The sequence below is a fragment of the Opisthocomus hoazin genome, chromosome 5 (genome assembly GCF_030867145.1).
Source record: "Opisthocomus hoazin isolate bOpiHoa1 chromosome 5, bOpiHoa1.hap1, whole genome shotgun sequence".
NCBI classification, from domain to species: Eukaryota; Metazoa; Chordata; class Aves; order Opisthocomiformes; family Opisthocomidae; genus Opisthocomus; species Opisthocomus hoazin.
The window spans coordinates 58,660,849-58,675,034 of record NC_134418.1 but is presented as its reverse complement, the minus strand read 5'-3'; positions in this window follow the sequence as shown (position 1 = coordinate 58,675,034).

The following is a 14,186-nucleotide window of genomic DNA, read 5'->3' as shown; positions in this document are numbered from 1 at the left end:
GGCGGGCGGAGGCGCTGCCGCGGGACAACAAACCGACGGACAGACGGATGGACAGACGGATGGACAGACAGCGTCCAAACAGGCGGCGCCTCGGGCCGTTAGCGGCCGCTGGGGGTGGGGCGACCGGGCGCCTCCTCCCGCCGCCCGTTAATGGCTGCTCGGCCCCGCTGTCGGGGGAAAAGGGAAGATGGCGCTGCCGAGGACGTTCCCTCGGCTGGAGAGCAGCTGTGCCCCGCCGTCGGCGGCTGAGCGCGGCCCGCCATGGGCGCCCCCGGCAGCGAGCGAGGGGGCCGCGACCGCTTTCCCGCCAAAGCGGTGAGGGGCGCTCGCACTGTCCCCCTGCCCGCGCCACTGCTCAAGCACCGGCACGACGTGAGGGGAGAAATCAAAAACAGCAGCGCGTGGAGCATTGAGAGCAGGAGCAGTGCGAGGTCACAAATCCCTTAGATGCAGCAAACTCCCTGAGAGCTCCGAACAGTGCGGTGAAGTGGGAGGAACGAGGAAGAGCTGTGACAGGACTGCAACAGGTACTTCCAGTATTGGCTTCTGCCAGCCATGAGATTTTATGTGGCCTCAGACTTCCACCTCCTCTTTCCCATAAAATTACAGAGGCGTGTAAAACCGAAACAAACATCATGAATATCTCATTTAAAAAGTAGTTTCTCATAAAGCAGCGCTTCCACTGTTGCTGTGAATTTCTTTTATAAAAATGGAGTCTGTTCATCTGCAAAGTAGCAGAAGGGTCAGCTCCAAGGGAACAACCCGAAGTATGGTTTCCAAACTACACCGTAGCATTCCTGTGTGCCCTTGCTAGTCTAATCCCTTCTTTCACAGCCCAAACCCAGGAATGAAAGCAAAAAGTTCTTAAATGGCTCGGTGGAAGGAGCGCAGGGCCAGGAGTGGCCAAGCTACTCTTGTAGGGGTAGCCAGCCTCCCTGCTTCATGTGCCGAGGGGCCTCGATCACCTCCGTGGACTGGAGATGTTTCACACTATGGCTTGGTTGCACTTTGTCTAGCTGTTCCTCCAGCTGAAGCTGTACAGCAGGTGGAAAACAGCTGTGCAATCCACTCCCATCATATTTCGCAATGTAGAGAAGTGCTCAGACTTTGAAGACTCTCGCAATTGCAGAAGTGACTTGCCCACGTACCTTCCAAATGTTGTGACAGCACAAAACACAAGAGTATCTAAGAACTTTCAAGCCTAGATTCCCTGTATGCCTGCTCAGCTGTGAGCGGATCAGAAAGCAGTTGGTTTGCTTTTCTTTGGATGCAGATGACTTTATTCCTCACACAGCTCAACACGGAATTGAAAGAGCTCATTTCAAGCAGCCACTCCATGACCTTAGCTTAGCTTATGGTTTGTAGCATTTTGGGGTGGGGTCTGGTGTTTTTTTTTTGGTGGTGGTGATTTTTTTCTTGCTTATTCTTAAAGCATAGTTGATTAAATGAATGTTCCATTTGGATTTGTGCGATTTTTACTTCATTTATGAACCAGGTCAGAATCCTGGTCAGGCAGGTAATTTGCTATCTCAGAATACACTTAAGCGAGGAGGTAAAATATGCTTAAGTAACAGAAAACCTTGCAAATTCCTTTAAAGAAGTAACACTGCCAGTAGCGTCACTTATCTTCCTGTTACTATATAATTTTTTTCTTTTTAACAGAAGAGTCAGGTCACTGCACATACAAAGAAAGCAAACTGCTAAATGCATGTAGGTGCATACACGTGATTCTGCACAGAAGTGCAACCAACCCACAGCATTCAAAGAAAACCCAATTAACTGCAGGACTTTATTCAGTTTTTCCATGTCTGTCCTTATGTTTTCTTATTGTCTATAATTATAGACTGTAAAATTAGAGGAGGAAAGAATACATAAAGCACCTTGGGATGCCAAAGAGTTAATTACTTTTAACAACATATATACAATTCATACACCAAATCACATAAGAATAAAACGTGACTGACACAAAAAACATCCTGCTGCTCCTGGTATGCAGCACAGAGTGCAAGAGTGAACTGCAGACAAGAATAAGGATACCAGAGTTTTATTTTAGCTCCTCGCTTTCACACACCTAATTCAGCACACCATAAGAATCCACCCTAGATATGTCGTTAAAACATTACTGAACACGGTCAACATGCCTTTGTATTTTTGATCAAAATCCTTTTGAACTGACAACCCTTCAACACAACATAAAAATGCCAGTCCTTCCATTCATCTACCATATAAAGAAAAAGTACATGATATAATCAGAGGTATCTTTTTCCACCTGTGAGAGCACAGGGGGGCACAGTTCTGAGAAATACTGATCCAAGGAGAGAAACAGTAGCTGATTTTCTTTTTGTCACTGAAAAAATCTCTGCTACCATCTTCAAAAAGGCACGGCTGGGACCCATACGGTTTGGCAGCAGAAGTCTGTGCAGAAATGTAGCTGTTGGAACAGTTACTGTGTGTGTATTTTTAAGACTGAGCAACCCACATTCAATATATTGACTATCAGTTCAACTCCCAGGTATCTTTTAGTGAGGCTGGCAAAAAAAAAAGACTACCATCGTAGAAGACCGAGTTACCCCAACTGGCTTTCCATGTTGTAGAATTCAGTCAAAATTAGTATCTTCTCACCTTTAGAAGTTCAGACTATAAAATCGTTAATAGTAAAAAGCCTTGTTTCTGCCTGTTTCTGCCTTCATCTGTCAATAAGTAATGCTTTCAGGACAATCAATTCAGTGTGTTTTCCTTAAATTCACTCACACAACACTAAAAGCATTTAAACACTGTAGTGTTGCTTGAGAGATCTTGTAGGATATTATTTCTCAAGAAGCAGATTTAGAGAGAATTAAGTTTTAATGCTACCAAAGGACAACTGCAAGCTGGCCTTTTTTTTTTTTTTAATAAATCTTTTTCAGCAAGTCATGTGGTAGCTTCCCAGTAAGAAGGAAACTGCATTTCAATATGTTTACTGTACTTCCGTGTTTTCTTTGCCTTTTATTCTTTCTGCTGAAGGCTGACTGGAGCAACACACACAAAAAAACCTCAACCTAAAAACAATGCTGTAATTAAGTATTCTGAGAACACGCTGTTTCCTTGTTCAAGGCTTATAATTAAGTTAAATCATGTCTCATTTTCATGTCCCAGTTTTACGGTTTGTTTTTTGTTTGTTTGAGGGTATTTTTAAACAAATGACATTTTTGCTGTTTAAAGATACTAGAGTCTTAAAGGCTGTGGTTTTATCTTTTAAAATCTTAAGACAGAGAAAGATCTTTTGTGTGGCTTTCTTTTACTGTGTAGCATACTGAATTTCTTTCTGAAATGCCACAAATTTAGGAGGTTACTACAATTCTTACTTTGCGATACTGCAAGCAGATATTATTTATCAACTAAGACAAAAAGCTGAAGGCAAACCCATGCCTTTGGCTGTATTAGAATTCAGAGTAGTTCCATTGAAGCTGCCCAAATTCTGCCGTGTTAGTCCAGAAGTCTTTTGTTTCCAATTACTATGCAATCTCTATCATCACGACAGGCTGCTGCTGCTTTCTCTTTCAAATTCATGTTCCATGAGTTCACGAAAAGGTTTTAAAGGAACATGTTCTCACAGATTTGGCTGCAGTAGTTTAAGAGATTACTGCCCCCACCTGTCCACCCTGGACCATTCTTCTGCTGAAGGTTACCACCTCTGAAGCAGAACAGGACTCGTGTTCACAGCAGTCCATATCAGGGCTTGCCATCTCTTTTTGGAACCGTACAACCTTGCAGGTACCACCACCACAGACCACTTGTCAAAGATGCAACATAACTAAAGGATCATCTGCTTTGGGGAGTTTTTGTATAGATGCAGCAGTATCAATGCAGACGTGTTGGATAAATGCTGGTGTAAAACTGGACTGGTGTTTGCACGACTATAAGTACCTTAGAACAGCACGGCATGTCTGTGTGAAAGCCCTGCAGCTCCTCAGCATAGCGCCTGTCCTCTGTTTCATGCCTGTCTCTGCAAAACATAGAACTGCCATGGAAAATAGTTACTCTCTGGGCTGGAGTAAAGGTAGTATGGTGGACGGAGCCCTCCAGCTATGGATTGGTATAGGACAGAGAGAAAAAACACATTTCAGGCATTATTCTGTATTCATCTTGAATTTCATCCAAAAAAGATGTTAAAAATAAATTGAGGAAATAAATTAACATTGCTTTTAGATGAGGACACTATTAATACATCACTAGAAGAGAATGTTGTACTGGGCTATCATGAGCAAAATACAAAATGACAATCTAAGTGGTAGGCCTAATGTTTCTTTCATAATTGTTGTAAAGTCTGTAGGTCATTGCAAGGGGATTTCCTTAGCAAACAAAATTATTCAACACTAACAATCATGAGTAATTAGAAATACGTATGTGGAAGGGAAGCTACTGCTCCAGGCAAATCCTATATGGAGGGGAAAAAGCAAGAAATAGGTAAGAATAATTTTAAAATTGCATAAGCAGAAAGGCAGGTGATACCTTGAGTATACCCTTAAACTTCACCAGGTATGCCAGGGGCAAAAGCCTGTATTTATACCTCTACGTCACATCTTGTTTTGAGATGGGCTCAAACCACAGGATTTGGGTTTCTGGTCCCCACCTTCCATAGCACAGACACAAAAAGCACAAGGATCTTAAAAGCCAGCATGACAAGATTTCTAAAGACAAGTTCTTTAGAAGGTGGAATTCCCATAGCTTTTATTCTCTTCAATTTATACACAATTTTGAAACAATCCTAGTCGCTATATTAGATTATGTAACACTGACCATTGCCATTTACCCTTTGCCTGACAAGCAGCAAAGTCACTGTCTTAACACTAAGTATGGTGCTGTCCAAGCTCCCCGTAAACTATCATTAAAACAAATCTAGAATCAAAACTGATTCTCTGGCACTTACAGGAAATCAGTAGTGCGTATGGGGAGATTACAAAACAGCTTGCTTAGCCTTTCTTAAAGGTCTAAAACTAGACAGTCATCTGTGACCACAATACAACGTATGACTCGTCTCTAAATGCCTCCCTGAAAACGTGGGTATCGCAGGCAACAAACTGTTTCTCCCACGACGGAAGTTTGGGAGGCTTCACCGAGTCAAATGCACGCTGTGTACTTCTTGTGGCATCCTGCCAGCTGAGTGCAGGACATACCAAACGGATTACGATAAAGATGAAACATATACCCAGCCTGCTGTCTTAATGACTGCCTTCCGTGCAGGTGAGTATTATGAGAATGTCAACAAAAATTTATAGCTGATAAACTGGATGAGTAAACTTAAGTGGGTTTGGAGGTGCACTTCTTTTTCTAGCTCAGTCGCTCCAGACAAACCAGAGGGGCAGGTCAGAACCTCTGCTTCTCAGACCTTCAGTGGGGGTAACACACCTGGTTTCAGTGCTAGGACAAATTCTGTCCCTTCATCTCTGCAAAAGTGACCCTACTGCACGCATCAGCAAATACTCAAAGTAACTTTATGGAAAACAGGATACTCAAGAGATACTTTTTCCCCCCTCCTGAAAGATTAATGATTATTTCAGCACTTACAAGAACTCTTATCAATGAAGCCCCCACTGAATCGACTCAAGCCCCACAGATGCAACACCATAAGCCAAGAGCCTGCTGAGATATGACAAGATCTTCACTTGTCTAAACAGTTCCAGCGTGATCCCCTTAGTAACGGAATGGCATCCTCATGCAGCCCAGGATGCTACACGCTGTACAAACATCTCAGGAGTAAGCGTTAGAGACTGACTCATGCAGGTGCATCAGCCAGACATACTTTAATATGGACTCTATTTTTTTCTCCTGAAGGACTTAGTACATCAATGGCACTAAAAATACTGCTTTATACATACCCATCTGTAAAAAGAGCATTACATGCTCGATTCTTATTGTAACAAAAAGGAAAGACTACTGCAGAAAAAGAGAATAAGGAGTACTAGAAGGATCACAGAATATCTCAAGTTGGAAGGGACTCATAAGGATCATAAAGTCCAACTCCCTGCTCCCGACAGGACTACCTAAAACTAAACCACATGACTAGAAGTGTCATCCAGATGCTCCCTGAACTGACAGGCTCAGTGCTGCAACTACTTCCTTGGGGAGTCTGTTCCAGTGACCAACCACCCTCTCAGTGAAGAACCTTTTCCTGATGTCCAATCTGAACCTCTCCTGATGCAGCTTCATTCTATCTCCTCGTGTCCTGTCATACTCTTGTACTGTCCAACTACAAATTGGTACTAGCCAAAATTTTAGTATTTTGATACTTGCACTGGAAATGGGGAAGGCAGAAAATAGTTTTTTGGCTAGAAACTACATAATAAAGAGCCTCAGGAATCTGAGAAGAACCTTGTCTCTTCAGCTCAGTCCTTGGTGAAAGAAGGGCCCTGATCTCTTCAAGATGTAGCTACCTTAAGATACTACTCACACTCATTTTGTTTACAGCTAAATTCTCAGCCCAGTAGACCCAAATAATCTGGTGCTCAAATTATTGCCTGTACCTTTGATAGCTGCTAAGAGTGTCACAGTTCCATGGAAGAGCTCTGTTTCCTCACCGCTAGGACTGCAGATAGGCACAACGGCAGCGGCAGCATGTAAGAAAGGATCTAAAAACCACAAGAGATCACTGCCTGCAAGCCTCCAAGATTGTTTTGGCAAGTGCAAAGATCTTCAGCTAGTCTAAACTGGGACAGATCTACCGGAAGAAGGAAAGGTACACTGTAACTTCAATTAACCCTTTGCATATCAATATTCAGCGTGCATTCTGATGTTTATACAGTATTTCCCAAAAGTGCCACAATATTCTGAAAGTATTTAAAGTTTTAATTATTAGTGAGTTAAAGAGCAAACAGCCACCTAAGTTTCTGGCACTTTTTATATACTAGCAAAATAAAGAGCATTCAGCATACAATCATTTCCCAAGGTACGGTTCTCTGTTAGAAGGGCTTCTTCACCACAGGAAGCTATCATGACTCCAAAAAGTGATTAAGCACTTACAAGGTTTAAGATGCAAAATCATCTTGAAAACTTATCTGTCGATAAACATTCCATTATGTTGATTCAGCATTTTTTCAATACAGTTCGTCAGCAGTGGTCATATTGACAAATACAGTTTTATAGGCCTGGAGCTATGCCCTCAGGAATTCCACTCACACAAAAAGATACTTTATAAAAAAAAAGAAAATTAGGCAATTTAGTCTAATTAAGTAATTTACTATGCCTAGCAAGCTGACAAATAACAATTTTTCCTCAATATTCACCCCAGAGTCCTCCACACTTGGTCACAGCTGTGAAGGTTTAGCTGGAGGACAGAAGGGTACAACTGAGCTTCCTTCTGCCACCTCCTGCTTTGACAGTTAACAGCGGACAGCTCAACACCGACATGAGAAAGCCACTGCGTGGCTGGAGTCACACATTGTTCAGCAAACATCTTGGTGGCAATTTGGAGACTTTTCAAGACCTCTTGTTTTTTTATTCTGTTAATGCCAAGGATGCTGATCCGCTGTTTATCCTTTCAGCTTCCCGGCAATGACCCACAATCTTGTAACCACAAACTATGATTACTGCTACTTCCTCCTAGCACAACTCTTCTAGCAGAGCTTATCAGTTGGCTGCAGCTGGCTCAGAAGGTACAGCTGCCTGCCCCCTCCACTGTCCACACCCTAAATTATTCACCATGTATGTGTCAGCATATGCTACATGGTAACTCCTCTTTAAAAATTCAGTGAGACTGACAACATTGAGCTCTTCCCCTTCAACTCTCTGCCCCCCCTTATCTGCACTCCGGATTCCTAATTGTAATACATGGCAGTTGTTTCACCTATACTCATCTAACCTAAAGAATTAAGAAAGTTTAACCCCTTTTTTTCCTGTGTTTTTACAAGCTTTGCTCCCAACCAAAACCACTGCAGCAATTAATGGGGTAAGATTCTTTTCTAAGCTGCCCCTTCCCCCTTTCTTCCTGCTTTGCACCTCAAGAGGCATTACTTGCCCTAGCAATTGCATAAAATACTGGTTCATAATTCAGAAGCACTCGGAGTCCCCAGGCACTGCCTAGCTAAGTTACATGAAAAAGATTCCTCAGCGGGTACGGGAAGGCAGCAAACAGAAGCCCTGTCTGGCAGGGTAGGTGTATGTGCGAGAAAGGGGAAAAAAAGTTCAGGTCTCTAAAGGGTGGAGACAAACATTGCAGGGTAGCTGTGGGAAGGAAAACAAGGTTAGGAGGGCTGACTGGTCAACTACAGCCTACTTCTGTTTCGGGTCTCCTGCCCTGTGAACCAGAGATGTTTTAGCTTCAGTTAAGCAGCAAAAACGGCAACTTCTCTTTTCATCTTCCTTTTTTTCCTGCCTCCCCCCGTAAAGCACAGCATACTGCGTGTGTGGCCAGTACAATGCCACATCAGCCACGTTAAAAAAAAAAAAAAAAAAGCTGTTTCAAGGATATAGTTTTGCATCCAGAAGTTTCAAGGCAATTGGTCAATGGCTTTCCACAGGCCTGTCTTTTTATGTTTTCATTCTGAAAAGTTGGAATGTTTTTCTACATCAGTCGCATCAATATCGGAAGGAGTATTATGTGCAAAAATATTCTTCAGGGTTACCTGCGTTTTCTTAAAGCTTGAGTTTTCTCATATCATTTATGGTTATGCAAACACAATGCTTTTTCACTTCTTTCCCAATTTATAAAGTTAAGGCTATGAGAATTCAGATCCTTTGCACCAAAACAGTAATTCTGAGTGTGAAGTGCAGCACATATGAAGTAAGAGGGGAAAAAAAGCCTAGCTAAATTAAGTAACAGCCACCTAGCTACCTCGGCTCTAATTCAATTGCTTGTGATTGCATGATACCTTGAAGTGCAGCTTTCAGTGAATTTGGAACGGATTCTCAGGCAACGTAAATCATTATGTAAACCAGACTTAGAGATAGCCTCACGAAATACAACTCAAACTGTAAACCCATTAAAAGAGCAGCTAGTACAGTCAACAACAGAAACAGGGATCATGATTCACCGACACAAGGAAGTTCTACCTCTTAACGGTGGTTAGACTCACTGCCAGCACTTGTCCCATGGCAGCTTGTTACTAAGCTTAGAACTCTCTCCCAGGCAAACCATAAACTCCCAAACCAAAGGATTTTTATACCACAAAAATTGGGGTCAAAGGAGGCTTACACTAGTATACGTTGTACGTGCTTCACTGCACACTTTGACTTACACATTTCAGTTAACTTCGGCCTGCTTTTTATAGCACTACTACTCACCAATGGAACACTTTCGTCTTCTAAATGTATGAAACCCCCTTCATTATTTATGCAAAGCTAACTGTATTAAGCACCTCAACTACACAGAAATAATTATATCCCAAAGATTTTATAGTATTACTACTACTTTAACAAAATGCCATGACAGTTTGCAAAATAAGCTTATGCAAAGCCACGCTCGTTCTCTTTTGGGGGGCTTGCATTTATTTCTGAGACTTGCAGAATCACACAGAGGCTTAATACACACGAATGGCATGCTGCCTTTATAAGCTTATGCGGTAAGGTTTTCTATTCATTATAGCATCACTGAAGCAAGAAAGCCTTATCCAAACATCATGCACCTCAATTGCACCTATTTTAATTGAACTGGCTGATGTATTTCTATATGGTTTGACCTCTGGCCTCTCAAAAAAAAATAAAATCCCAAACTTCTCAGAGGTCACCACTGTGGGTTCTAATAGCAGTCCCCTGAAACTCTAAGGAATGAAATCCTCGCTGGGCTTCACAATAAGGAGAAAAACTAAGAAAGGGTGCAGTGGAAGAACCGAGGTATACAAAAGTTGAGCAAAACATGCAAACAAAAAACCGGCAGAATTTGTACTTCTAAGTTTGTCAAGGCACACACATCAACTAGAACAGTTAGATGTGCTTAAGAGGTGCAAGACTTTAAGAGACTTCACAGACATCGAGACTGAACACCACTCAGTCCCAAACACTAAATTCAGTTCTCCAGCCAACACTAATCCATTCTATAAAAGGATGTATCAGTGCCACGTTCCAGAAGCTGCCTTGTTCTCCACTAATTTGTTACCTGAGAACTCGTACACTCATACAGTCACTAACAGTGATCCTTTCCTCAACGCTCACCCGAGTACACAGACAAAATCTAGTACCTCATGAAGAGATCGGGACCTCTTGCTCTAGTAAGAGCATCCCAAACCTTGCAATAGGAAAAATAATAAAATAATGGTTATATTGAATAGATCCTTCAATTTCTAAGGCATCTGTGAATTAATTAACTTTTCTGCATTCGCTGTCTGAACAGGATTAATACCACGGCAAAGAATCTGTAAACCTTGTTTTAGCAAGAGTATCCTTCGCCAAAGAATGAACAGCTTCATACTGCATAGTGGTGTTTGCCAAAGCTATGACACATCTTCGCTATTCACCTTCACAAATTTGTCAGGAGGAAGGGTTTACAGACTCATGCTAAACTCTGTACATAAGGTTGCAAACTGCAGTTCCCAGCTGACGCCAAGATGATCTCAGTTGCATGTTCAGTAAAAAGTTGTGTTCCAGAAAATTCCCTTAAAAAAGACAGGACTCATGACTATATGAATGCAGTTTCGTTTCAGACTTGCATCTAACACTGTCAGGTAAGCAATGCTGTGGCTTAACTGGCCAGAGGGGAAAAAAATAGGCTTGATTTAGAAACAAGCACAGGCTTCTCTATTCCTCAGCACAGATGAAACTATCACATTCTCTGTCTATCAATGTTTTCCAAGATAAGAACATCAACAGTTAGGCAGCTCTTCAAGAACGCAGGGAACAGCTTAATTTCTCCATTCCCTCTAAGGAATCATGACATCACATCTCTCAGAGACTAAACTCAACTCACAATTCCCATCCCAGATAAATGTAAAGGCATTTCCAAATTCTGTCCCCGCAACCCTAGGACGCCAAAGCAGCTGGAAAAAAACCTGCCACCCAGCTCTGCAGCTACTGTTCTTCCCATGGGGACAAAGCAGTGTCATCATCATCTGAGCAACCGATCACTCTCTGGACAGGTTAAGTCTGCAACGGGACAACGTACAGTTAATACGATGATGAATGAAGTCCCGGCAGAAGCCACAATTGCCTGGATGATTGGCAAAGCCTACGATGCTTGAGTATTTCTGCTTGAAGCTCCTGAAGGGGCACCAATCTCAACAGCAGTCATTTAAAGAAAGCAGCCCACTCCCAGAGTCAGTCAGGTACAAACCCAGATCAAAGATCAGATAAAAGCTGTTGAAAACCAAAATATTCTGATCAACTTTTTACATCTCCTGATGAAGCTTCCTCCCCTCACAACCTAAAAGCCTTCACTGTTTGAAGAAGATACTGAATTCTCACAAACATTTCCAATGGACAGACAAAAAACGCTATTTTGGCCAAACAGAAAACCTGCCAAGTATTACTTTTCGCAGAGCTGTCCTATCACATTCACTTTCATTTCTGGCGTTTACCTCTAAAGATTACGCTTGTCACCTCTTCTAACCCAAAAGAGACAGACCGCTGCTCTAGCAATCGTTGCAGCAGTTACTGCTGCTCGCCTGGAAGCTAAACTGTTCCCCACAACTGAGTCGCATTAAACAAAGCACGTGTCACCTCACGGCAGCACAGAAAAAGTTGACAACTTCAAACTACCTCTGCAGAAGACAAAGTGCTTGCTTCTGGACGACACAGGAGACCAAAGTTACTGCAGCATTACCTAAGCAGAACGGTTCAGTCACAATTTATGGGCACTGGCTCAACAATCACACTGTCCTATACACACCTGCGCAAGCTCATCTCTACACTCTAAATCGCTCTTTCTAAGGCTATGTCTGAAATGCTACTCTTCAACAGGCTAACCTGAACACTTAAAATTACAATTTAATCAGCTATCTTATTCTGGATTATTTTGAAACCAGCTGGCTTTAGACAACAACACATTTGCACTTCACAGTAATATGGGCTGCTGGTCTTTACCTTCTGTACTTTCTCTTTACATCACCTATCTACCCAATTTTTGTTTCGTTCCCTGCATTGTTCCTGCACTGTTGCCAGTACATAAGCCCTCAGCCTTATACTGAAAATATTTTAGCCATAATTCCAACTATCTTTTAAATATGCAACAATTGCCTATCAATATCAGAATCCAACCGTTCTCCAGTTTATGTCCATTTTATATTTCTGTTGAAGGCACAGGGTTAAACAGCATGCTTTCAATGACACCAAGAGCTGAACGGCATAAAGCAAATTATTAGCAGTTTTTTGGTTTTCAGGCCTTAAGGAATTGGTGTAGTGTGCGTTCTAGTGAAATAACCTTTACACCTTATGATCGTTCATTGACCGTGGATTATTTCTCTCATTCCTGGGCTAATTTATTTCATTTAACTCCGAGACGATTGTCTAAGCCTAGTTTTCATGTATAAAATTACACACAAACCAGGGAAAGGAACTGAATTTAGATATTTCGGACACCTATAAGCACAGCAAGAAATCTTCAGCTAAACTCCAACTTATACTATGCATTTAAGTTTTTTTTGGGACTTGCGGGCTGAAGATGTCTTCTGAATCACTAGCCACATCTGATGGACCTATGGTATCTGCTTCAGATGATAATGCCTATAAAAACTATCTTTGATAACAATGAAGGATCTGAAATAAAATGGCTACAGAAAGCAGCTGAGGGGAGGCTGCAGGAAAGAATACAATAAAAAAGTTATTTGGAACATTTCTGGCTGTGAATGTTTAAACCATTAAGTTATGTTAATTAATGCTAATTCCTTTTTGCGTAAGCAACTGTCAGATCTACTAGGACTGGTGTAGTACATCTGCACACCTGTATACCAGACCGCAGTACAACGCCTCCATACCTATCAGACCTTACTGTTGAGGTCTGCTTAAAGCCAGACTTTTCAGAGTTAGCATTGATAATCTTTATACAAAAATTATGTACAGTGCAACTGAGCAGAATGGTTTCACACACACATATAAAAATGTGTTTTACTCATTTTTCAACCAATACAGAAGATGCTGTGTGCATCAGCAGACAGAGAAAGAAAAAAAAAAAACACTAATATCCCTAACCAATGCTACAGATCAAGTTTTTTCTGCATCCTGAAAAGATTTAAAAACCTGCTTAAATGCACTGGAAGTTTTTTCAAGTGAAATTTAAATATGCTGACTGGAATCATGTTGTCAAATTCAAACCCTGTTTAAACACAGTGAGAAAACTTTAAAAAAATACTCCAGAAACAGCACTGATGTGTAAGTTTCTTTCCTTGTTACATGTTTGTTAAAGTGCCTTAGCTTGACACTTTGTTCTTGATAAATACTCTCAAATAAAAGCCACTGGAAAAAAAAAAAAATATTTTGTTCAATCCAAGACTTTTAGGATGGAGTTGGCCCCTGTGTTCTAAAGCTATTCTTGCATTTACCAGCCTGAAGTAAGTCTTTTAGCAGAGCTGGACAGGACGACTCATTTCAGTGTTTTCCAAAGTCTTCATTTTTCACACGAAGTTCAAATTGAAAGTCTTTTTTCCCTTCCATGTGTTTCATAATCAACGTCTACTGTATACTTTTTAGACTATCTGTGGGTTTGGTAGGCAGATTACTCACTAAGGTAATCACTAATTAGGCTTCTTGTTTTGGTAAAAGTTCTTGCATCTTCCATAGTCTCCTTCTTAGTCCATGTTAACCAGCTCCTCCCATCATCCCCTGCTTGAACAGCAAGCCCAAATGTCACTGCTGCAGGAAGCCCGCGCGAGACACTACTGAGGCTGCTTCAAGGAGAAGACACCTGCCATTCCCCACTTCACAAAGATCAGTCTCGGCATGAGCTCTGGCACGCATATGTAACAGCTACAATTCACTCATCATTCTTTCATAAAAATAGACTTTCTAATTACAGAAAATTATCACAGAAGGACCATTACTGATGTACAAAAGAAATACAGGGGTCCCACAACATTTCCATTTTCCATGTAGTTTTTTTTACTCTCCTCTTCTTCCCTGACCTGGCCTCATCCACATCCCCTTGAGTTTTACAAAGCCTAGTGCCTTACATCTCACTAAACATCTTTCTCCTTGATCACATAACTAATTTCAGTGGCTATGACTCCCAAGACCAAGTAACAGAGCATCAAATTAACACAATTACCAAAAACGTGAGAATACACATT